At 54.1% G+C, this 21,891-nt stretch overlaps 1 long non-coding RNA gene across 1 annotated transcript; it reads right to left on the bottom strand.

The window, feature by feature from the left end:
• Positions 1-20,362: 20,362 nt before the first annotated feature.
• Positions 20,363-21,818, bottom strand: LOC135185502 (uncharacterized). Its single transcript, XR_010306513.1, has 2 exons — positions 21,716-21,818; positions 20,363-20,647 (listed from the first exon to the last, which is right to left on the bottom strand). It is a non-coding gene; the product is annotated as an uncharacterized LOC135185502 (long non-coding RNA).
• Positions 21,819-21,891: the final 73 nt, after the last annotated feature.

The raw sequence follows: 21,891 nt of genomic DNA, 5'->3' as shown, positions 1-21,891 counted from the left end.
GAGACCTGCTTCAGGGCATGCTCCTGCAGATCCGTCTGGCTTGCTTGGAGGAGAGTCAACAGCTCATCATCTAAACGAGCTTCTTGGGGGCAATAAGCTCTCTGGAACCTCCACGGTCTTCTGCAGTGTAGTTAAGGTCGGACTACCCCCCCCCCCCCCCCCCCCCCCCCCATGATCTTCTATAGGGTGCTCAGAATGGGATAATCCCTCTATGGTCTTTTACAGAGTCTTTAGGGTGGGACCATCCTTCCAAGGTCTTCTCTGGAGTGCTCAGAGTGAGACCATCCCTCCATTGTCTCTGCCAAGTGCTCAGAGTGAGACCATCCCTCCACTGTCTCTGCCAAGTGCTCAGAGTGAGACCATCCCTCCATTGTCTCTGCCAAGTGCTCAGAGTGAGACCATCCCTCCATTGTCTCTGCCAAGTGCTCAGAGTGAGACCATCCCTCCATTGTCTCTGCCAAGTGCTCAGACTGAGACCATCCCTCCACTGTCTCTGCCAAGTGCTCAGAGTGAGACCATCCCTCCATTGTCTCTGCCAAGTGCTCAGAGTGAGACCATCCCTCCACTGTCTCTGCCAAGTGCTCAGAGTGAGACCATCCCTCCATTGTCTCTGCCAAGTGCTCAGAGTGAGACCATCCCTCCATTGTCTCTGCCAAGTGCTCAGGGCAAAGCAATCCCTCCAGGGTGTTCTGCAGAGTGCTCAGGGTGGAACTATCCCTCCGTGGTCTTCTGCAGAGCGCTGGGCGCGGGATTGTCCTGCTGCTCTGCCAAGTGTGGCTCTAGGAGCAGAAGATTATCTTCGAACGAGCTGCCCTCTGCAGCAGCTTCAGCTGCAGCTGCGCTTCCTGCTGCGAGTCATGCGAGCTCACCTCGGGAAGGAGCAGCCACCGCTGCCTGCTGCCAGCTTCTGTTGTGCCACAAACACTTCACCTGGAACCTCTCCTCTGCCCCCTCTCTGCTCCTCAGATGCCCTGCCAGCCCCAGGCATCCCTCTCCAGCTGCTCCGCGCGGTGCAGCCAGGTTGGCAGAGGAGAGGACTGACGCTCGCACGTTGCCCAAGCAGCTGTGCCGCAACCCCCCCGCCCCCGGGTACCACTCTCCCTTCCATCCACACCCTGAGCTGTCCCAGCCAAGCTGCTCAGCCTCATCAGCTGGTTGGAATCCCGTTTGTTTTCTCTGTGTCAAGCACACTCTGGAGCTCTCAGCTGCGGCAGCTTTGCCTGTGTCAACAGCACCACCTGCAAGGTGACTTCCCCGCTCGGAGCGGAGCTGCCCGCACGCCGCCGTGCCCGGCCCCAGCCTGCGCGGGCAGTGCCTGCCCTGCTCGGGGGTGCTGCTGCTGCTGCTGCTGCCCCGAGTGAGTCCCTCGGCTGGGAGACGGCAGGGGGTTATCTGCAGGGTTGAGCAGTGAGCCATCCCTTCTCTTTCAGCGCCCTTCCTCCCTCCTGGGGTGTAGCCCAAAGGAGATGGAGCTGTTCTCTTACAGACCCAGCATTTGGCTCACATTGGGTTAATGACCTCCGCGGTCTCAGGGACAAGGAGACTGGCGCCCAAGTGCTCCCACGGGCAGGAATGCCCGAGGGGAAAGAGACAGGCTCTATGCTGCGGGCATTGGTGCTTTCTGGCTGCCCTCTCCCGCCTCTTTGCTCAGCGTCGTAGCCACTCTCTAGAACGATGGCTTCTACCCATCTTCACCCCATGCCTTTCCTCTTGCCTCTTTGTGCTCTGAGGTTCCACAGACTAGAGGGCAGCAGCTCTGCTGGGCCAAGCTCAAGAGGTTCTCCTCTGGCTTCCCTGCAGCTCCTTGCCATCAGCTGTCTTTTGCAAGGGATGCTTTTCTCGGTCCCATTCCCGCAGGACTTAATTGCTGCTTTGTTGGTGCCTGTGGCTTGCTCTCAGCACAGCTGCTTCCGTGCCAGGGTGTCATAGAATCATAGAATCAGCCAGGTTGGAAGAGACCTCCAAGATCATCCAGTCCAACCTATCACCCAGCCCTAACCAATCAACCAGACCATGGCACTAAGTGCCTCATCCAGTCTTTTCTTGAAGACCTCCAGGGACGGTGCCTCCACCACCTCCCTGGGCAGCCCATTCCAATGGGAAATCACTCTCTCTGTGAAGAACTTCTTCCTAATATCCAGCCTATACCTACCCTGGCACAGACACAAATAGGTCAGACACAAATAGGTTGCTCATCAGGGAAGCTCACCTCCCAGATTTTCTTTGCAAGCTGAGGATTTGTGGCACTGAGGAGAGCAGCTTTGCTGATTTGATGCTAAATAGCTTTGCCAGTCGACTGCTGCAGCATCACAGCTTGCCCCATGGCTTCCTCGGGAGGCACCACAACCTTTCCAGCTTGCCTCTTCATTTCTGAGACAAAAGCATTCCCTAAGTGCTTTCCCTCCTCTTAAGTGAATTCCTTCAGTGGTTGATCCTCAGCCCGCTCGAAAGGAAGGTTTGAGTTGCACCCTGGGTTGAACATTAAGCTGCAAGCTCCAGCACAACCAGGGCTGTGACCTCGGCTGCGGGAGTGGAGTCATCGGCTTGGGTTATGTTTGGTATGTTGGAGAAGAATGGAGGGTGCTGTCTCCTGGCCAGGATAAGCACAGACAGCTCTAGGGGGGTGGAAAGAAGGCAAAACAGAGAGACATCCACTTGCTGAGTTGCATCTGCCCCTTGAATTCATCTTGTCTCTTCTCCTTTGTTTAGAACCAAGCAGGGTGATTGTCCAGAAGAAGGAGCCAGGCTCTTGTCAGTGGTGTCCCATGACAGGATAAGGGGCAATGGATACAAACTGGGACACAAGAAATTCCATCTCAACATGAGAAGAAACCTCTTCAGCCTGAGGGGGCTGCAGCCCTGCAGCAACCTCTCTGCAGCAGAGAGGTTGTGGGGTCTGCTTCTCTGGAAGAGGTTCCAAACCTACCTGGATGTGTTCCTGTGTGACCTGTGTTAGGTGATCCTGCTATGGCAGTGGGGAGGGGTTGGACTCGATGTGCTAAGGTCCCTTTGAACCCCTGTGATTCTATGAAGAGCTGGGTGAGCATTCAGCAGTGTGACTATCCCCTGTCGTGGTCAACAGACCTGCTGGATGATGTCTGTTCTCTTGCCATACAGGATGGGAAGAAGGAAAACTGAACCTTGGTGGCCAATATTACTTTGATGCAACTGGAGCATGGCTGAGCTTTGGGTTGGGAGTCATCTCTCTGGCTGCTCCTCGCTGTGTGCTCTGAGTTGTAGGTTTCCAGCTCTTGGGACTCCTTCATGTCAAGGCAGAAATCACAGAATCACACAATGGCAGGGGTTGAAAGGGACCTCTGCAGATGACCCAGTCCAAACCCCTGACAAAGGTGCCAGAGGAGGTCAGACAGAAACATGTCCAGGTGGGGTTTTGAATGTCTCCAGAGACGGAGACTCCAGCACCTCTCTGGGCAACCTGTTCCAAGGCTCTATCACCCTTAAATCAAAGAAGTTCCTCCTCATGTTTAGGTGAAACTTCTTATCTTCCACTTTGTTACCCCCTGTCCTGTCACTGGGCACCACTGAAAAGAGACTGGTCTCAACCCCCTGACACCCACCCTTTAAGTAAGATGTTCACCACTGCCCTGAACCCCTTCTCCCCAGGCTCTGCTTCCCATTTGGTGATCCTGAAGGTCTTTTCCAACCTTAATGACTCTATGATTTGGGCTGGGCTGGAGCATCCATGTCTCCTCTCCTCCTTTCTCCTCTCCTCCTTTCTCCTCTCCTCCTTTCTCCTCTCCTCCTTTCTCCTCTCCTCCTTTCTCCTCTCCTCCTTTCTCCTCTCCTCCTTTCTCCTCTCCTCCTTTCTCCTCTCCTCCTTTCTCCTCTCCTCCTTTCTCCTCTCCTCTCCCTCTTTCTCCTCTCCTCTCCCTCTTTCTCCTCTCCTCTCCCTCTTTCTCCTCTCCTCTTTTCTCCTCTCCTCTCCCTCTTTCTCCTCTCCTCTCCCTCTTTCTCCTCTCCTCTCCCTCTTTCTCCTCTCCTCTCCCTCTTTCTCCTCTCCTCTCCCTCTTTCTCCTCTCCTCCTTTCTCCTCTCCTCTCCCTCTTTCTCCTCTCCCTCTTTCTCCTCTCCCTCTTTCTCCTCTCCCTCTTTCTCCTCTCCCTCTTTCTCCTCTCCTCCTGGAGAAGCAGAGCCAGACATGCCAGACCACCTCATAAATACACTCATCTGGAGGGCTGCCTGACTCTACAGATCTCACAGCCACGTTTTGACCATGTGCATGCCCCAAGGTGGGTTTTTGCCTTCCCAATGTGCTGTGTGGTCCCAGCAGGGGATCCGTGCCGGTGTGGGCTGGGTGCTGGGCTTGGCGGTGGTGAGCTGGGCAGCTTCAGGCTATTTGGAGCCTGACGAGGGTGAACCCGAGAAGATGACTGTGTTAGGGCCTTGAGCAGGAAGGATCCGAGGTGGTTTTTTTCAGTCTGTTAGGGCTCATAAGGTGGCTCTGTTTGGTTTGGGCACGTGTTTGTGAACGTGGCTGGTTTCCTCTCAGGCACTGCTGCTTCTGAGAACCGACTGCGCTGCGCTGCGCGCACAGCCCCGAGGGCACGGCTGGCTTGGCAGCAGCCTTCCGCCGCGGGGGTTAAGGTCTTGGGGAAGACACTTGGGTAGGGAAAGGAGAGGGGGGGAAATGAGGAGAAAGAGGAGGAGAAAAAAGGGAGGAAAGGGGAGGAGAGGAGAGGAGAAAGAAGGGGAGGAGAGGAGACTGGAGGAGAGGAGAAAGGAGGGGAGGAGAGGAGACTGGAGGAGAGGAGAAAGAAGGGGAGGAGAGGAGACTGGAGGAGAGGAGAAAGGAGGGAAGGAGAGGAGACTGGAGGAGAGGAGACAGGAGGGGAGGAGAGGGGAAAGAATGGGAGAAGAGGAGAAAGAAGGGAAGAGGGGAAAGAAGGGGAGGAGAAAAGAGGAGAGGAGAAAGGGAGGAGAGGAGAAAGAGGAGGAGAGGAGAGGAGAAAGGAGGAGAGGAGAGGAGAAAGGAGAAAGGAGAAAAATCAAAAAAGGAAGGAAGAAAGCTAAATGGGGGAGATGTGGACAAAGTAGTTTGTTTCTGTGTTGGCTTTAACGCTGGCTTGAAGCCAGTCAGTAAATATGGGTGCAAAGCTGGACGTGAGCCGGCTCTGAGTGCTGCCTGCCCAGCCCCACTTGTGTCCCGGGCTGACCCCCAGCAGCAGGAGCAGGGAGGGGATTCTGTCCCTCTGCTGTGCTCTGTTCAGACCCCTCCGCTAGCGCTGGGGCCAGCTCAGGAGTCTTCAGCTCAGCACAGACAGGGACCTGTTGGAACAGGATCAGAGAAGGTCACAGCAGCGCTGGCAGGGCTGGAAGGGCTTTGCTGTGAGGCCAGGCTGGGAGAACCAACTGGAGGTGTTCAGCCCAGAGAAGAGAAGGCTCCAGGAAGACCTGGTGGCCTCGCAGTGCTTCAAGGGCTGATCAGCAAGCTGGGGATGGACGTTTCAGCAGGACCTGTTGTGACAGGACAAGGGGTGATGGTTTGAACTAAAAGAGGGAGATTTAGATTAGATATTAGACAGAAATGTTTTTCAGGGAGGGTGGCAAGACCCTGTGCCAGGTTGCCCAGAGAGGTGGGAGCTGCCCCTTGTCCTACGATGTCTACAGATCCCACCTGCTCTGAAGGGGCCTGAGGAACCAGTTGGACATCAGCACAGCAGCCTCTGGCTCTCAGACGAGGTTTGGCAGGTCACACCCCTCCAGGAATCCCCATATCTCAGTAACATAGAGGATGGGAGGGATTTAGAATCTCTCCAGAGGAGACTCTGCAGCCTCTCTGGGCCGCCTGCTGCAGGGCTCCATCATTCCTCTTCCTAAAGGAGTCCTCTGCAGCATAACGAGCTGCTAATGGGGGTATCACTGGTTTGATTGCCACACATCTGGCTAGCTCTCCTGCTTCACACTTGTGCCTCAGCCAATATTTCCCAGACTCATTCATATCCTTGAGTTTCATTTGTGTCTTCCTGCCTTTAACCCTTCCAGCTCTCTTCTCTCTCCCAGACTGCAGAGACAGAAAGAGGTGGCCCAAGGCACTCTGATTTCTAGGCAGTGATGGGGACATAAAACCTTCCCACTAGGTACATCTACCACATTTGTATCATAGTGAGCTGGAATCATAGAGTCATTAAGGCTGAAAAAGGCCTCTAAGGTCATTGACTACAACCATCAACCCAACACCACCATGGCCACTAAACCATGTCCCCAAGTGCCATGGCCACACCTTTCTTGAACACCCCCCAGGGACAGGGACTCCACCACCCCCCTGGGCAGCCTGTGCCAATCCCTGACCACTCTTGCAGCAAATAAATCGTTCCTAATCTCCATCCTCAACCTCCTTTGGTGCAATGAAAAAGAATATTCATGTGGGGCACTTTCCAAGGTACTTAGCTGTAGCCTTTTGCTTTGTCTCATCCATTTCCAGGGCACTTCCCTTCCTGCTTCGGTGCTTATCTTCACAGAACCATAGAATGGGTTGAGTTGGAAGGAATCTTAAAGCTCATTCAGTCCCAACCTCCCTGCCATGGGCAGGGACATCTTCCACCAGATCAGCTTGCTCAGGGCCTTGTCCAGCTTCTGCTGTTGCCCTCAGAGGAACCCTGCAGCCCACACTCAGGTTGCACCTTGGTGCTTCCCACACTGCTGAGTCACTCACAACCCTTTGTGGTTTCATATCTCTGACCCTTTTTCTTCCCAACCTCTCCAGCTGCCCCATAAGCATTCACCAAGTGGTTTAATATGCATCTGCAGCAGAGGAAAAAGGTCAGGATTCCTGCTTTGCAGATGGTGAAAGCACAGAATAGAGAGGAAAAGCAAATAGTGGCAGGTTTCCTGACCCTGATCTCCTGCTTGAAGCATTGCTTCGTGCTTCCTGTTGATGCAGAATGGTTGATGACCTTCACTATGTAATTGATTCACATGGTTTATGGGGAGCTGCAGCAGAGTCAGGCAGCCTAGATGTATCCAGAGCCTTGCTTTTGCTTGGTTCATTTCATTGAATTGCTGGAATGGCTCCAGGCTTGCTTAAGGTGCTCATTAGATAGGCAGCAGTTCTGAGGTGGAGCAGCAGGAATCCTCAGCAAGGTTGAGGGGCAAGAGGATGGGGCCAAGCTCTTGTCTGTGGTGTCCAGGGACAGGACAAGGGGCAGTGAGCACAAACTGGAAGCCAGGAGGTTTCATCTGAACAGGAGGAGAAACTTGTTTGGTGTGAGGGTGCTGGAGCCTTGGAGCAGGCTGTTCAGAGAGGTTGTGGAGCCTCCTTCTCTGGAGAGCTTCCCCAGCAGGCTGCTGTGCTGCTGGGCAAACTGCTGGGGCTCCTTCTGAACAAGAGGAGAGACTTGTTTGGTGTGAGGGTGCTGGAGCCTTGGAGCAGGCTGCCCAGAGAGCTTGTGGAGTCTTCTTCTCTTGAGAGCTTCCAAACCCCCCCCCAGGTCACTGTGCTGCTGGGCAAGCTGCTGTGGGTGTCCTGCTTTAGCAAGGGGGTTGGACTGGTTGCTCTCCAGAGGTTGAGGGAAGTTCCCCTCTCCCTATTCTCTGCCCTAGTGATGCCACAGATGGAGTATTTTGTCCAGTTTTGGGCTGCCCAGATCAAGAGAGACAGGGAATGCTGGAGAGAGCCCACTGGAGGCTACAGAGCTGCTGAGGGGCCTGGAACAGCTCTGTGAGGAGCAAAGGCTGAGGGCTTGGAGAAGAGCAGCCTTGGAGGGCATCTGATCAGTGCTCAGCAAGAGCTAAAGAGTGGGGTCAAGAGGATGGAGCCAGACTCTTCTCAGTGGAGGCAGAACAAGGAGCAATAGGCACAAACTGGAACCCAGGAGGTTCCATCTGAACAGCAGGAGAAACTTGTTTGGTGCCAGGGTGCTGGAGCCCTGCAGAAGCCTGCCCAGAGAGGCTGTGGTGTCTCCTTCTCTGGAGAGCTTCCAAGCCTGCCTGAACATTGCAAACCAGGCAATGATCCTCTGAATCACTTCTTGCTTTTCTCCTGTCCTGCAGAACCACAAGGCTGAAGCCACCTGCTCGTGGGATGTCTGCCAGAGCTGTTGGGCTTTAGCTCATCCTGCCCAACGTCTGCACCCTAAGGAGACCTCAGGAATGGTGTTTGCTGTCGAGAAATGCTGTGAGGAGCAGCTTGGAGGTCTTTAGGTAATAAGGCAGGGGGGTTGGGTTTCCTCCAGATGGAGACAGTCCACCTGGAGAGGGGTCCTGGGAGAAGGTGGCACGGAGAGGGTTGGCAGCAGATGCATTTCTGGTTGAAACCAAAAGAAACTGAAAATGTGAGTCAAGGCTTTGTCACTCCTTGGGCTGACTCAGCTCTCTCGGGGCTGTCACAGCTGCTGCTGCTGCTGCCAGCCCCTCTGCAGCCCTGCCCTGGCTTTGCACTTGTTGGTGAGTGCTGCCAGGGGACAGCAGCACTTCACCTGAGTGGCCAAAATTCAATGATGCAACTGAATATTGAGACTGAGCCACCCAGAGCTGGAAGGAGGTGGTCAGGGAGTGCCAAAGCTCTGCCCCTTGCACCTCTTGGGAAGCTGGAAATGTCCCAGGGCTGTGACCAAGTTTCCATCTACCAAGTGCCCCAAGATCCCAAGGGGACCTTATTGCCAGCTCCCAGTACTTAAAGAGGCTGACCTGAGAGATGGAGGCAGACCTTTTAGCAGGGCCTGTTGGGACAGGACAAGGTGGGGTGGTTTGAACTGGATGGGTTTTAAGGATGTTCCTGCTGGCTGCAAGAGGGGTTGGACTAGATGACCTTCAGAGGGCCCTTCCAACCCTATGTGTTTGGTGACTGCAGCAGCAAGAGTGTGGCCAGCAGCACTGGAGCAGTGATCATCCAGAGGAGGGCAACAGAGCTGGGCAAGGGTCAGGAGAGCAGCGCTGTGAGGAGCAGCTGAGGCACTGAGTGCTGTGTCCAGTTCTGGGATCCTCAATCTCCTCAAGAGATGCTGAGGTGCTGGAAGGTGTCCAGAGGAGGGCAGCAAGGCTGGGGAGGGGCCTGGAGCACAGCCCTGTGAGGAGAGGCTGAGGGAGCTGGGGGGGTGCAGCCTGCAGCAGAGGAGGCTCAGGGCAGAGCTCATTGCTGTCTGCAGCTCCCTGCAGGGAGGCTGTAGCCAGGTGGGGTTGGGCTCTGCTGCCAGGCAAGCAGCAACAGAAGAAGGGGACACAGCTCAAGTTGTGCCAGGGCAGGTCTAGGCTGGATGTTTTTAGGAAGTTGTTGTCAGAGAGAGTGATTGGCATTGGAATGGGCTGCCCAGGGAGGTGGTGGAGTGGCTGTGGCTGGAGGTGTTTAAAAGGAGGCTGCAGGAGGCACTTGGTGCCATGGGTCAGTTAGTTAGAAGGTGCTAGGTTGGACTGGATGATCCTGGAGGCCTTTTCCAGCCTGGTTAATTCTGATTCTGTGATGGAGCCAGGCTGTGCCCACTGATGTCCTTGCAGCCCACAGAGCCAAGCAGAGCCTGTGCTGTAGCAAGAGAAGCGTGGCCAGCAGGGTGAGGGAGGGGTCTCTGCCCCTCTGTCAAGAAGGCTATGGACACATGTTTTTGTTGCTGTCTATTTCTATGGGGTGATCTCAGCAGAACCCAGAGGCACCTGTGGGAAATTCCCTTCTGACCTAAGCCACATCTCCTGAGACAAATCCACAGTGATGAGAAAGCTCCAAACAGCTCAGATTCCCACCTTGCTTTTAGTTCTGCAAGCCAAGCCATGCTCTGCAGAGTGCAGTGTTTGCTCCCATCCTGTCCTGTGGTGTAACCAAGTCATCCCTGCATGCTCATCTGCATCTTCTTGCCAGCAGCCAGCTCTGGCTGGGTCTCAGGTGCAAGTGACAGGCACCAGTAAGAGCAATGCCAGCTTAGGTGATCTTCCACCAGCTGCATAAGCACCAGGGGTGCCACCAGCAGAGGGAAACTCAGCCTGACCGTGGTTGGAAGCCCTCTAAGTACAGACTACAGATGAAGCTGCTTCTCAGAACAGTCCCAGGGTCAATCCCACCAAACACAGGGTTGAGAAGTCACCAAGCTGCTGCAAGGGCTTGCCCTGGAGCTGGCATCCTCTATTTCCAGCCTGCCTTTTGCAGGCTCTGTTTTTGGTTGGAGTTGGCATCCTCTATTTCCAGCCTGCCCTTTGCAGGCTCTGCTTTTGGTTGGCTTCTCCTGGAGTTGGCATCCTCTATTTCCAGCCTGCCTTATGCAGGCTCTGTTTTTGGTTGGAGTTGGCATCCTCTATTTCCAGCCTGCCTTTTGCAGGCTCTGCTTTTGGTTGGAGTTGGCATCCTCTATTTCCAACCTGCCTTTTGCAAGCTCTGCTTTTGGTTGGTTTGTCCTGGAGTTGGTCACTTCCAACCCTCACCATGCTGGGATTCTGGGATATCTGGGTGCTGCACCCTGTTAGTTAGGTCATCTGGGATATAACCAGACAGAAGCTGGACCTTATCCCCATGCCAGAGCCATCTCTTGAGTCTTCAGTGACACAGAACTCTCTGTCTTGGTTCATATTTCTCACCATAAACAGCAGCCAGCCAGAAGCTGGACCTTATCCCCATGCCAGAGCCAACTCTTGAGTCTTCAGTGGCACAGAACTCTCTGTCTTGGGTCATGTTTCTCATCATACACAACTTGCTTGAGCTTCATTGCTTAGGCAGCCACAACCTTCAGAGCTTCAGATCCCTCCTCACTCTGTGCAGCCAGCAGCAAGTGCTGCATTAGTCACCTGGTGAAGCTCCAAAGCATCACTCAGGAGAAGGCAGTGGAAAGCCTGCAAGTCCCAGCATGGACAAACACCTTCCAGCTGGTTCCTATTACAAGCTGGATCACAGAATGGTCAGGGGTGGAAGGAACCTCAGGCATCATCCAGTTCCAACCTCCCTACCATGAGCAGGGACACCTCACACTAGATCAGGTTGCTCAGAGCCACATCCAGCCTGGTCTTGAACACTTCCAGGGGTGGGACTTCCACCAGCTCCCTGAGCAACCTGTTGCAGTGTCTCAGCACCCTCGTGGATGCTGAGTCCTGTCCAGGCTTTTGAGTAGTACCTCAGGTGATGAAGAAAGCAGACCTCAGGCAGTTCACAGGCTCCCAGGATGTTAGGGGCTGGAAGGGACCCAAGGAGACCATCGAGTCCAAGCCCCCTGCCAGAGCAGGGGAGGTTAAGGCACCTCAAGAGAGGTGAGGCTCACTGGAAGTTATTTTTCATGGTGAGCTGGATAAACCTTTGGGTGACAGGGACTGTGCCAAGGACTCTGGACAACAACCTGCTCAGTCCCCATCCCTGGAAGGGCTTCAAACCCATGGAGATGTGGTGCTGGGGGCCATGGTTTAGCAGTGACCTGGCAGTGCTGGGTTAACAGTTGGACTTGGTGGTCTTAGAGCTCTCTCCCAACCACAATGATTCTGTGGCTCCTGCAGATGTTGGTAAAGGGCTACACCAGTTCTTGGCTGCCTGATCTAAGTTTTCATCTTCCAGTTGGATGGCAAGGAGAGAAGTTTTGCCTTGGAAGTGACTTCAGGGCAGGAGTGTCAGAGAGCTGAGGTTCTGCATCTTCACTTCTTGCCATGCTGCAGCCTTTGGCAGGGCAAGACCCTGCTGCCTGCCTCGTGGGGGATGGTTTGTAGCTTGAGGAAGCTGCAGCACATTCCTGCTGCAAGGGAATGTAGGCAGAGTGAGGTGGTGAGATGGGAGGGGGGTTGGCAGGGTGTGGGCAGAGCTGCCCAGGGCTGCTCCCCTGGCACTGTTTGGAAAAGAGATTTAGAGAGCATACCAAGGGTAACGCCCTGGCAGCTGTCCTGAGCTCCAGGGCCACACCATGCTGGCAGGCCTGCAAGATGAGAGACTTGGGGCTTGTTCAGCCTGGAGAAGAGAAGGCTTCAGGGAGACCTTCTGGTGGCCTTGCAGTGCTTCAGGAGGCTGAGCAGAAAGTTGGGGACAGGCTTTTGAGCAGGACCTGTTGTGCCAGCACAGGGGGTGATGGTTTGAAGTGAAAGAGGAAGATCCAGCTTACATATTAGAAAGAAATGTTTCTCACTGAGGGTGCTGAGAGCCTGTGCCAGGTTGCCCAGAGAGGTGAGAGCTGCCCCATCCCTGGGACCATTCCAGGTCAGGTTGTTTGAGGCTTTGAGCAACCTGCTCTGGCTGCAGATGTCCCTGCTGAGTGCAGGGAGGTTGGACTGCATGACCTGCAAAGATCCATTCCCATGCAAACTGCTGTATGATTCTTTCCTCAGCTGGTGCAGGAACACAGCAACATCCAACCTGTTAACTTTGTCTCTTTGCTTGCAGCACTTCACACGTGGGCTGTACCCAGAAGAGATGTGGGCTGAAGCCAAGGCTGGGAAACCTGCCTCCTGCAAGCAGGGATGAGGATCTCATGGAATCATAGAACCATGGAATCAAGCAGGTTGGAAGAGAGCTCCAAGCTCACCCAGTCCAACCTAGCACCCAGCCCTGGCCAAGCAACCAGACCATGGCACTAAGTGCCCCAGCCAGGCTTGGCTTCAACACCTCCAGCCACAGCAACTCCACCACCTCCCTGGGCAGCCCATTCCAATGCCAATCACTCTCTCTGCCAGGAACTTCCTCCTAACATCCAGCCTAGACCTCCCCCTCCACAGCTTGAGGCTGTGTCCCCTTGTTCTGTTGTTGGCTGCCTGGCAGCAGAGCCCAACCCCACCTGGCTACAGCCTCCCTGCAGGCAGCTGCAGGCAGCAATCAGCTCTGCCCTGAGCCTCCTCTGCTGCAGGCTCCCTCAGCCTCTCCTCACAGGGCTGTGCTCCAGGCCCCTCCCCAGCCTTGCTGCCCTTCTCTGGGCACATTCCAGCACCTCAACATCTCTCTTGACTTGGGAAGCCCAGAACTGGACACAGCACTCCAGGGGTGGCCTGAGCAGTGCTGAGCACAGGGGCAGAAGAACCTCCCTTGTCCTGCTGCCCACAGTGCTCCTGAGCCAGCCCAGGATGCCATTGGCTCTGCTGCCCACCTGGGCACACTGCTGCCTCATCTTCAGCTACTCTCTGCCAGCACCCCCAGGGCTCTCTCTGCCTGGCTGCTCTCAGCCACTCTGGCCCCAGCCTGTAGTGCTTCCTGGGGTTGTTGTGGCCAAAGTGTAGAACCCTGCACTTGGCCTTGTTCAGTCTCCTCCCCTTGGCCTCTGCCCACTCATCCAGCCTGGCCAGGTCCCTCTGCAGGGCTCTGCTACCCTCCAACAGCTCCACACCTGCTTGGTGCCATCTGCAAACTTACTGCTGCTGGACTCAGTCCCCTGCTCCAGATCATCAATGAAGATAATGATCTGGACCCAGCAGCAGGATCCACTGCTGGGTGATGGCCAGAGGAAAGCTGTCACCATCCAACAGCTGTTGAGTGTCTGACATGACAAGAGGACACCTCAGGGATACCTGGAAGATGGCAGTTGAGTTACTCCTGACTCTTGAGTTCAGCTTCTCAGCCAAGTCCTTTGCAACTGGTAAAGATAAAGATCTGGGTTTTGGCATCTCCTGAGCACTCTGCAGCCAAGACCTGGCCCCTGCCTGCTCTGTGGAGGAGCCTCAGGAATGCTGTTGTGCTGGGTGTGAGTTTTTAGGTCAGTTCCAGAGAAGAGGATTCGTTTCAGTGGAAGCAGTCAGTGTCCTTGGTGCTCAGCTGTGCTCTGACGGGGCTGAAGGATGGTGTCCTCCTCACATCTGCTCACTGTGAGAGGTTTTGACCTTGCTCATCCATCTGCTACTGCTGGGTTGATTTTCACTGACACTCATAGAATCATGGAATTGTTTTGGTTGGAAGGACCCTCCCAGATCATTGAGTCCAACCATCAACCCAACGCCACTGTTAAACTCTGTCCCCAAGTGCCATGGCCAAGGGTTTCTTCAACACTTCCAGGCATGGAGACTCCACCAACTCTGCCCTGGGCAGCCCTGACCACTCTTGCAGCAAAGAAATTGTTCCTAATCTCCAACCTGGACTTCCTCTGGCAAAATTTCAAGCCATTGCCTCTCATTCCATCACCTGATATCAAGGAGAAGAGACTGACTACAACCTCCTACAAACTTCAGACTCCACCAAGATCATTATCAGACCAGGTCTGGATTTCAGTAGCCAAACATCCAAAAGCAGGAGCTCCTCAGAAGGCACTTCCTCTGCCTGACTCCAAATAAACACCATCCTGTGCTGAACTAATTCATCTCATTTCACCTCCTCTCTTCAGGAGGTCTCTTTGCTTACCTGGAACAACCTGGTCCATGAGAACTTGTCTTTTGAGTGTGCTGGAAATGTAGGGCTCTTATTCTCACAGGGATGTTGGGATGGGGTGGGATAACTGCACAAATGGGACCTTAAGGGCTGAGTCTTCTGAGGTTGGCAGACTCTTTGAAGGAGGTTTGAAACAGGGAGCAGTTATCTCACACCAGGCATTGGGTCTTCAACCAACTGTGTCAACCTCATATGTGTTTGTCATCCTGGAATGTAGGATTGGGCACTAATCTAAAGGCTGGAGGTGATGAGGATGTGCCTGGGCCCTTTCCAGTGGTGGCCACTGATGGGTCAAAGGTGCTGAGAGGCCTGGGGCTGTTGAGCCTGGAGAAGAGAAGCCCCAGAAGGGATCTGATCAATGCTCAGCAAGAGATAAAGGGTGGGAGGGCAAAAGGATGGGTCCAGACTCTTGTCTGACAGGAGAAGGGGCAGTGGGCACAAACTGGCACCCAAGAGGTTCCATCTGAACAGGAGGAGAAGCTTCTTTGGTGTGAGGGTGTTGGAGCCCTGGAGCAGGCTGCCCAGGGAGGTTGTGGAGTCTCCTTCTCTGCAGAGCTTCCAGCCCCCCCCGGCCATTGTGATCCTGGGCAAGCTGCTGTGGGTACCCTGCTTTAGCAGGAGGGTTGGACTGGATGGTCCCCAGAGGTCACTTCCAACCCTCCCAGGCTCAGTTTCTGGGATTATTTAGGAAGTGTTTGGTAGGTAACATCTGCTGCACTGAAAATTAAGTGAAGGGTGTTGCAGGGGAGTGTAAAAAGCCAACCAAGCAAACAGGTTTGGTGGAGAGAGCTCTTTGGAGGTACCAATTTTAGCTGAGCTTTCAAGGACAGCTTTTCTCAGAGGGGTTGGAGGGGGGGGGAGGTCCATTTCTCTTTGGTGTATGTAACCCATTTGCTGATGGCTGCCATTCCACAGCTCCCCTCAAGCTGAGGGATATAGTGGAAGGCAGCAACAGCCCAATTTAAGATGTGAAACTGGGGGAGATCATAGTTCAGAGTGCATAAAATGCCCCTCTGGAGTTTTCAGTTCTTCTTTCCTGCACTATTACAAGTGCCTCAATAAAATGCTGTGGCTGATGAGTTAGGATGAACAAAAAGGGAAAAGGAAAAAAGGGAGGGGGAGTTAAGAAAGGCAACCCAACAAAACAAGAAGGAGCCAGCCCTGTGGCTTTGGATCTGTTCATTTCAAGCCTGTGGTTAGTGCTTCCCAGGCTGCTCAGAGGTGAGAGCGAGTTCAGTCCTCTCACCGCTGCTGTGGCTCTTTCTAGATAGCTCTGAGAGAAGATGGTGACAAAAGGACCTGTGGTAAATTGCATCACCCTGCTGGTGCAGCTGAAGATGGGGCCACAACACAAAGCTGGGTGTCAGGGTCACACTCAGCTTTTCCTTGCCTCTCTCCCTTCCCCCCCCCCCCCCCCAAGCTGCTGCGTTCTGCTGTGAAGCTTGTTTGGTTTGAGGGTGCTGGAGCCCTGGAGCAGCCTGCCCAAAGAAGCTGCTTCTCTGCAGAGCTTCCAAACCCACCTGGATCCTCTGTCCCCTCCCTGGAGGTGTTCAAGGACCTTGAGCAACCTGGGCTAGTGGAATCAGTGAATTTCAGGACTATGCAGGATGGCAAAGCCCCTTAGGATCACCAAGTCCAACCTCTAACCCTGCTCTACAAGATTCACCTTAAACCATAGCCCCCAGCACCACATCCAAACCACCCTTCAACACACCCAGGGTGGGTGACTGCACCACCTCCCTGGGCAGCTCATTCCAGTCCCTGACCACTCTCTCCATGAAAAACTTGTTAGTGGAAGGTATCCCTGCCTGTAGGAAGGGGACTGGAACTAGATCACCTTCAAGGTCCCTTCTAACCCAAACCATTCTCATAAAATCACAGAATCAAGCAGGTTGGCAGAGAGCTCCAAGCTCACCCAGCCCAACCTAGCACCCAGCCCTGGCCAACCAACCAGACCATGGCACTAAGTGCCCCAGCCAGGCTTGGCTTCAACACCTCCAGGCACAAAGACTCCACCACCTCCCTGGGCAGCCCATTCCAATGCCAATCACTCTCTCTGCCAGGATCTTCCTCCTAACATCCAACCCAGACCTCCCCTGGCACAGCTTGAGGCTGTGTCCCCTTCTTCTGTTGCTGCTGGCTGCCTGGCAGCAGAGCCCAACCCCACCTGGCTACAGCCTCCCTTTAGGTAAGTTGTAGACAGCAATGAGCTCTGCCCTGAGCCTCCTCTGCTGCAGGCTGCACCCCCCCAGCTCCCTCAGCCCCTCCTCACAGGGCTCTCCCCAGCCTTCCTGCCCTTCTCTGGGTACCTTCCAGCACCTCAACATCTCTCTTGAATTGAGGAGCCCAGAACTGGAGCCAGCACTCTGAGTCAAGGGGCAGAAGGACCTCCCTTGTCCTGCTGTTCCTGATCCAGGCCAGGATGCCTTTGGCTCTGCTGCCCACCTGGGCACACTGCTGCCTCATGATTCTATGAATCTATGATCCTGAGCAAGCTGCTGTGGGTGCCCCTGCTTCAGCGTGGGACTTGCACTGGGTGATCTCCAGAGGTCCCTTCCACCCCCCACCACACTGGGATTCTGGGGTTCAGAGCTGTACATCTCCAGCCACAGTGGCCCTCTCTTGCTGGTTCACATCAGTCATGGAGATCCTAGAGCTCTTGAGGGAAGATGAAGAGCTGCTCCAGGGGCAAGGTCCCAGGACCCCCAGTAGCCACCGGTGTTGAGCTGGTGTGAGTCTGCCCTGAGCTGAGGAATCCTAGGAGAGCACTTGGCCATGTCACTGCTTCTGCCTTAAACTGTGCAACAGCTCTTCAAACCCCTTTCTTTCCCAGATGCAAAGAGCTTTTCCTTTCTCAATCTTTGAGAGGTTTGGCTTTAGCCTCATCCTTGCCAAAATCCCAAGCAGATTTGAGATGAAGCAGCTGGTATGTGAGAATGAGTTGCAAAGGCTGAGAGACCTGGGGCTATTTAGCCTGGAGAAGGCTGAGAGGGGACCTTATTGGTGTGTATAAATATCTGAAGGGTTAGGGGCAAGAGGAAGGGGCCAGGCTCTTTTCAGTGGTGTCCTGTGCTAGGACAAGGGGCAGTGGATGCAAACTGGAACCCAGGAAGAGCCAGCTCAATATGAGGAGAAACCTTTGTGGTGAGGGTTGCAGAGCCCTGGGAGCAGGCTGCCCAGAGAGGTTGTGCAGTCTCCTTCTGCAGACCTTCAAGATCCATCTGGATGCATTCCTGTTGTGAGGGTTGTACAGCCCTGGGAGCAGGCTGCCCAGAGAGGTTGTGCAGTCTCCTTCCCTGGAGACCTTCAAGATCCATCTGGATGCATTCCTGTTGTGAGGGTTGTAGAGCCCTGGGAGCAGTCTCCCAGAGAGTTTGGGCAGTCTCCTTCTGGAGACCTTCAAGATCCATCTGGATGCATTCCTGTTGTGAGGGTTGTACAGCCCTGGGAGCAGGCTGCCCAGAGAGGTTGGGCAGTCTTCTTCTGGAGACCTTCAAGACTCATCTGGATGCATTCCTGTTGTGAGGGTTGTAGAGCCCTGGGAGCAGTCTCCCAGAGAGGTTGGGCAGTCTCCTTCCCTGGAGACCTTCAAGACTCATCTGGATGCATTCCTGTTGTGAGGGTTGTAGAGCCCTTGGAGCAGGCTGCCCAGAGAGGTTGTGCAGTCTCCTTCTGGAGACCTTCAAGATCCATCTGGATGCATTCCTGTTGTGAGGGTTGTAGAGCCCTGGGAGCAGTCTCCCAGAGAGGTTGTGCAGTCTCCTTCTGGAGACCTTCAAGATCCATCTGGATGCATTCCTGTTGTGAGGGTTGCAGAGCCCTGGGAGCAGTCTCCCAGAGAGGTTGGGCAGTCTCCTTCTGGAGACCTTCAAGACTCATCTGGATGCATTCCTGTTGTGAGGGTTGTAGAGCCCTGGGAGCAGGCTGCCCAGAGATGTTGTGGAGTCTCCTTCTGGAGACCTTCAAGACTCATCTGGATGCATTCCTGTTGTGAGGGTTGCAGAGCCCTGGGAGCAGGCTCCCAGAGAGGTTGGGCAGTCTCCTTCCCTGGAGATCTTCAAGACTCATCTGGATGCATTCCTGTTGTTAGGGTTGTAGAGCCCTGGGAGCAGGCTGCCCAGAGAGGTTGTGCAGTCTCCTTCTGGAGACCTTCAAGACTCATCTGGATGCATTCCTGTTGTGAGGGTTGCAGAGCCCTGGGAGCAGGCTGCCCAGAGATGTTGTGCAGTCTCCTTCTGGAGACCTTCAAGACTCATCTGGATGCATTCCTGTGTGACCTGCCCTAGGGGATCCTGCTCTGGCTGAGGAGTTGGACTCAGTGATCTCCAGAAGTCCCTTCCAACCCCTACCATTCTATGAGTGTGTGAAATTGGTGCTGAAGGAACACTTGCAATAGAACAATCTCTTTACCTGCATCTCTAACCCCCAGGAATCACCATGAGCTCCTTGAGGAAGAAGTAGGGAGCCCCAGGTTGGCAAAGTTACAGCAGAAATCCAACCAAGCAGGGCTGTGCCTGCTGGCTGGGTGCATGCTGTTGGTTGTGGAGGTGCTGGGGTGGATTACTGTGTTTTATTTGGCTAGCAACACAATAAAGCAGAAGCATAACCCCTGCTGTGTACTTGGCTGCTCTGAAACAACCTCCCCCCCCCCACGACTACATATTTGGAGGGAGGGAATGGAGATGCTACAACCACAACCAGTGCAAAGCTCTGGGTAGCTCTGTCCCTGTGGGTACAAGGTGGTGGTGATGTTATTCTAGGGGTGTCCTGTGATCTCCATGTGCAAATTCAGGACTTGTCTACATCCCAGAGCAGCTCTTGGTGCTTTGGGGGGCGGTCTGTCAGGATGGGAGTTTGGGGTGAGTTTGCAGCCTGCACTTTGGTGACCTCATTGCTCTCTGCAGCTACCTGAAGGGAGGCTGTAGCCAGGTGGGGTTGGGCTCTGCTGCCAGGCAAGCAGCAAGAGAATGAGGGGACACAGTCTCAAGTTGTGCCAGGGGAGGTCTGGGTTGGATGTTAGGAGGAAGATCCTGGCAGAGAGAGTGATTGGCATTGGAATGGGCTGCCCAGGGAGGTGGTGGAGTCTTTGTGCCTGGAGGTGTTGAAGCCAAGCCTGGCTGGGGCACTTAGTGCCATGGTCTGGTTGGTTGGCCAGGGCTGGGTGCTAGGTTGGGCTGGATGATCTTGGAGGTGTCTTCCAGCCTGGTTGATTCTATGATTCTTCCTGGCATCTGTCTGTGTTTGGGCACCACGCTGCAGTGTGTCACCTGGAGCCACAAAGCTCTGAGTTTTCCTCCTAAATTGTGCTCTCATCCACCACACCAAGGCAGTCCCTAAAACCCAGCACAAGCAGCAAATCCTTTCACTTTTGCTCTTTTCTCCCCTGTGTAGAAGCCAAGTCAAGGCTGGCAGCAGTGAGCCAACCCTTTGCAACCAAGAGGTCACCCTCCCTCTTGCAGAGCTGGCACTAGAAGGGAAGTGGTGTCTTGGACAAGAACCTCCCTTGAAGCAGCCACATGATGGGCACTTTGATACCCTTAGCAGCCCTGGCCTGGACGTCTCCCTTTGCCACCCGTGATGAAGCAGCAGTGATTGTGCATGGCAGGAGGTGCCTGGATGTGAAACCAGCTGAGAAAGGTCCCAGCCACTTCTCTTTTCCCATCAGCAGAGGTTGCCTCAGTTCCCATTTCCTGCCATTGCCTCTTTCACCAGCTTCAGCCCTTTTGCAGCAGTGGCTCACCAAGGGCCCAGGCCTATTTTACCTGATTGAAATGAAATCTTCAGTGTCCCTGTTGCATTTTGTCATCACCTGGGCGTTTAGCATCCTCTCTACTCCATTTTCCCCTCTTTTGGGACTATGAACAACACAAGTAGGGGTAAGAGATTGGCACCATGCTACCTGCAGGGCTCTGGCCACAGAAATAATGCTCTGTGCTCCTCTCCTCTTGCCTACACCTGATTTTTCCTCACTGTTCCTTTCAGCTAGACCCTTCTGCCAGTCTCCTATCAAACCTTGTGTCACTTCCCTGTCTCACAGTAAGCCAAAGCAAACCCCAAGCTGTCTCTCAGATGCTCTGTGAAATTGGAGTGTCAGACCATGAGGACACTGCTCAGTCACCTGCAGTGACTCAGAGTGGAGCTGGCTGAGTGATGCCTGAGGTCAGTCCCATCTCTTCATCTCTCTATTGCTGCTTCTGTCAGTCTGGAGCTTTGAGGGCATTTGCTTTGCTGCCAATTCCACCTCAGCACCCAGGGGGCTCATTTTCCACCCAAGCTGGTGCTGCTGTTTTGGGATGATAGTGCACAATGGTGTGGAGAGGGAGGTGAGTGGCTCTCCTGGGCAGTAACTCTTGCTCCTGTGGTCCTTGTGCTTGAACTCTCTCAGGCTGCTGAGCTGAAAGTAGAAGCATAAAAGCACTGATCTGTTTTGGTGGGAAGAGACCTTTAAAATCATCCAGCCCAACCCTTCACCCAGCACTGCCAGGGCACCACTAAACCATGTTGCTCAGCACCGAAATGCCTCCAGGGATGGGGACTCCAGCACTGCCCTGGGCAGCCTCTTTCAAGGCTCAACCACTCTCTCAGTGCAGGAATCGTTCCTCATATCCAACCTGAACTTCCTCTGGTGCAGCTTCAGGCAGTTTCCTCTCATCCTATCACTTGTTCCTTGGGGGAAGTGACCAACCCCCACCTCACCCCAACCTCCTTTCAGGGAGCTGTAGAGAGCAATGAGGTCTCCTCTCAGCCTTCTTTTCTCCAGGGTGAACAAACCCAGTTCCCTCAGCTGCTGCTCCCCAGCCCTGTTCTCCAGACCCTTCACTGGACTTCATCCAGCACCTCAATGTCCTTCTTGGAGTGAGTGGCTCAGAACTGAATCCAGTATGTGAGTTTCAGCTTCACCAGTGCTGAGTACAGAGGGAGAATCACCTTTCCAGTCCTGCTGGCCACACTGTTGCTGATCCAGGGCAGGATGCTGTTGACCTTCTTGGTCACCTGGGCACACAGTGGCTCAAACTCATCTTGTATCTGTGGTGGAACTGCCACAATTCCATGCTAATGCTGGCCAGGAGCCTTGGTACTGTTTGAGCCTTAACATTCAATAAGGTTTTGCTTGTATCCAAGAGACTCTTCATCAGACATCACCAGAAAGGAGCAGATTCAGACCCAAGCTGGTCCCTCCCCACCCTGGCCACCCCTGTGTCCCACTACCAGGCCTTGTTGTCACCAAAGACCCTCTTATAAACCAGCTTCTCCATCATCATGCCTTGCACCCTGATGGTAAAGCAGGTAAGAAACCAGCAGGAAAGGTCAGGCTGAGAATGAGGGAGGTTTATGTTCTGGCTCCTGAGGGCACCCAGGTCCTGAGGTACCTGCTGATCCTGCAGCAGCAGCTTTGGCTGCCTGATGATGAGCAACTGGCCAAAAAAAAAACCCCAAACAAACAAAAAAACACAGCCCTGACCTTTGCAGTGGGTATTTTCAGAGCTGTAAGGAAAAGGAAATAGGAAGTTGAGTTGCTGGAATGCATTTTTTAGGCTGCTGGGTTCTGGTAACCTCCAACGTGTTGCTCTTTACCTTCTGAGTACTTTTTGCTTCCACCTGCATTTGAATTTTATGGGCAGCAGCTGCAGCTCTTCA

Source organism: Pogoniulus pusillus, chromosome 22 (assembly GCF_015220805.1).
Source record: "Pogoniulus pusillus isolate bPogPus1 chromosome 22, bPogPus1.pri, whole genome shotgun sequence".
NCBI classification, from domain to species: domain Eukaryota; kingdom Metazoa; phylum Chordata; class Aves; order Piciformes; family Lybiidae; genus Pogoniulus; species Pogoniulus pusillus.
Note: the sequence above shows the minus strand (reverse complement) of the source record. Positions and strands in the feature narration are given on the sequence as shown.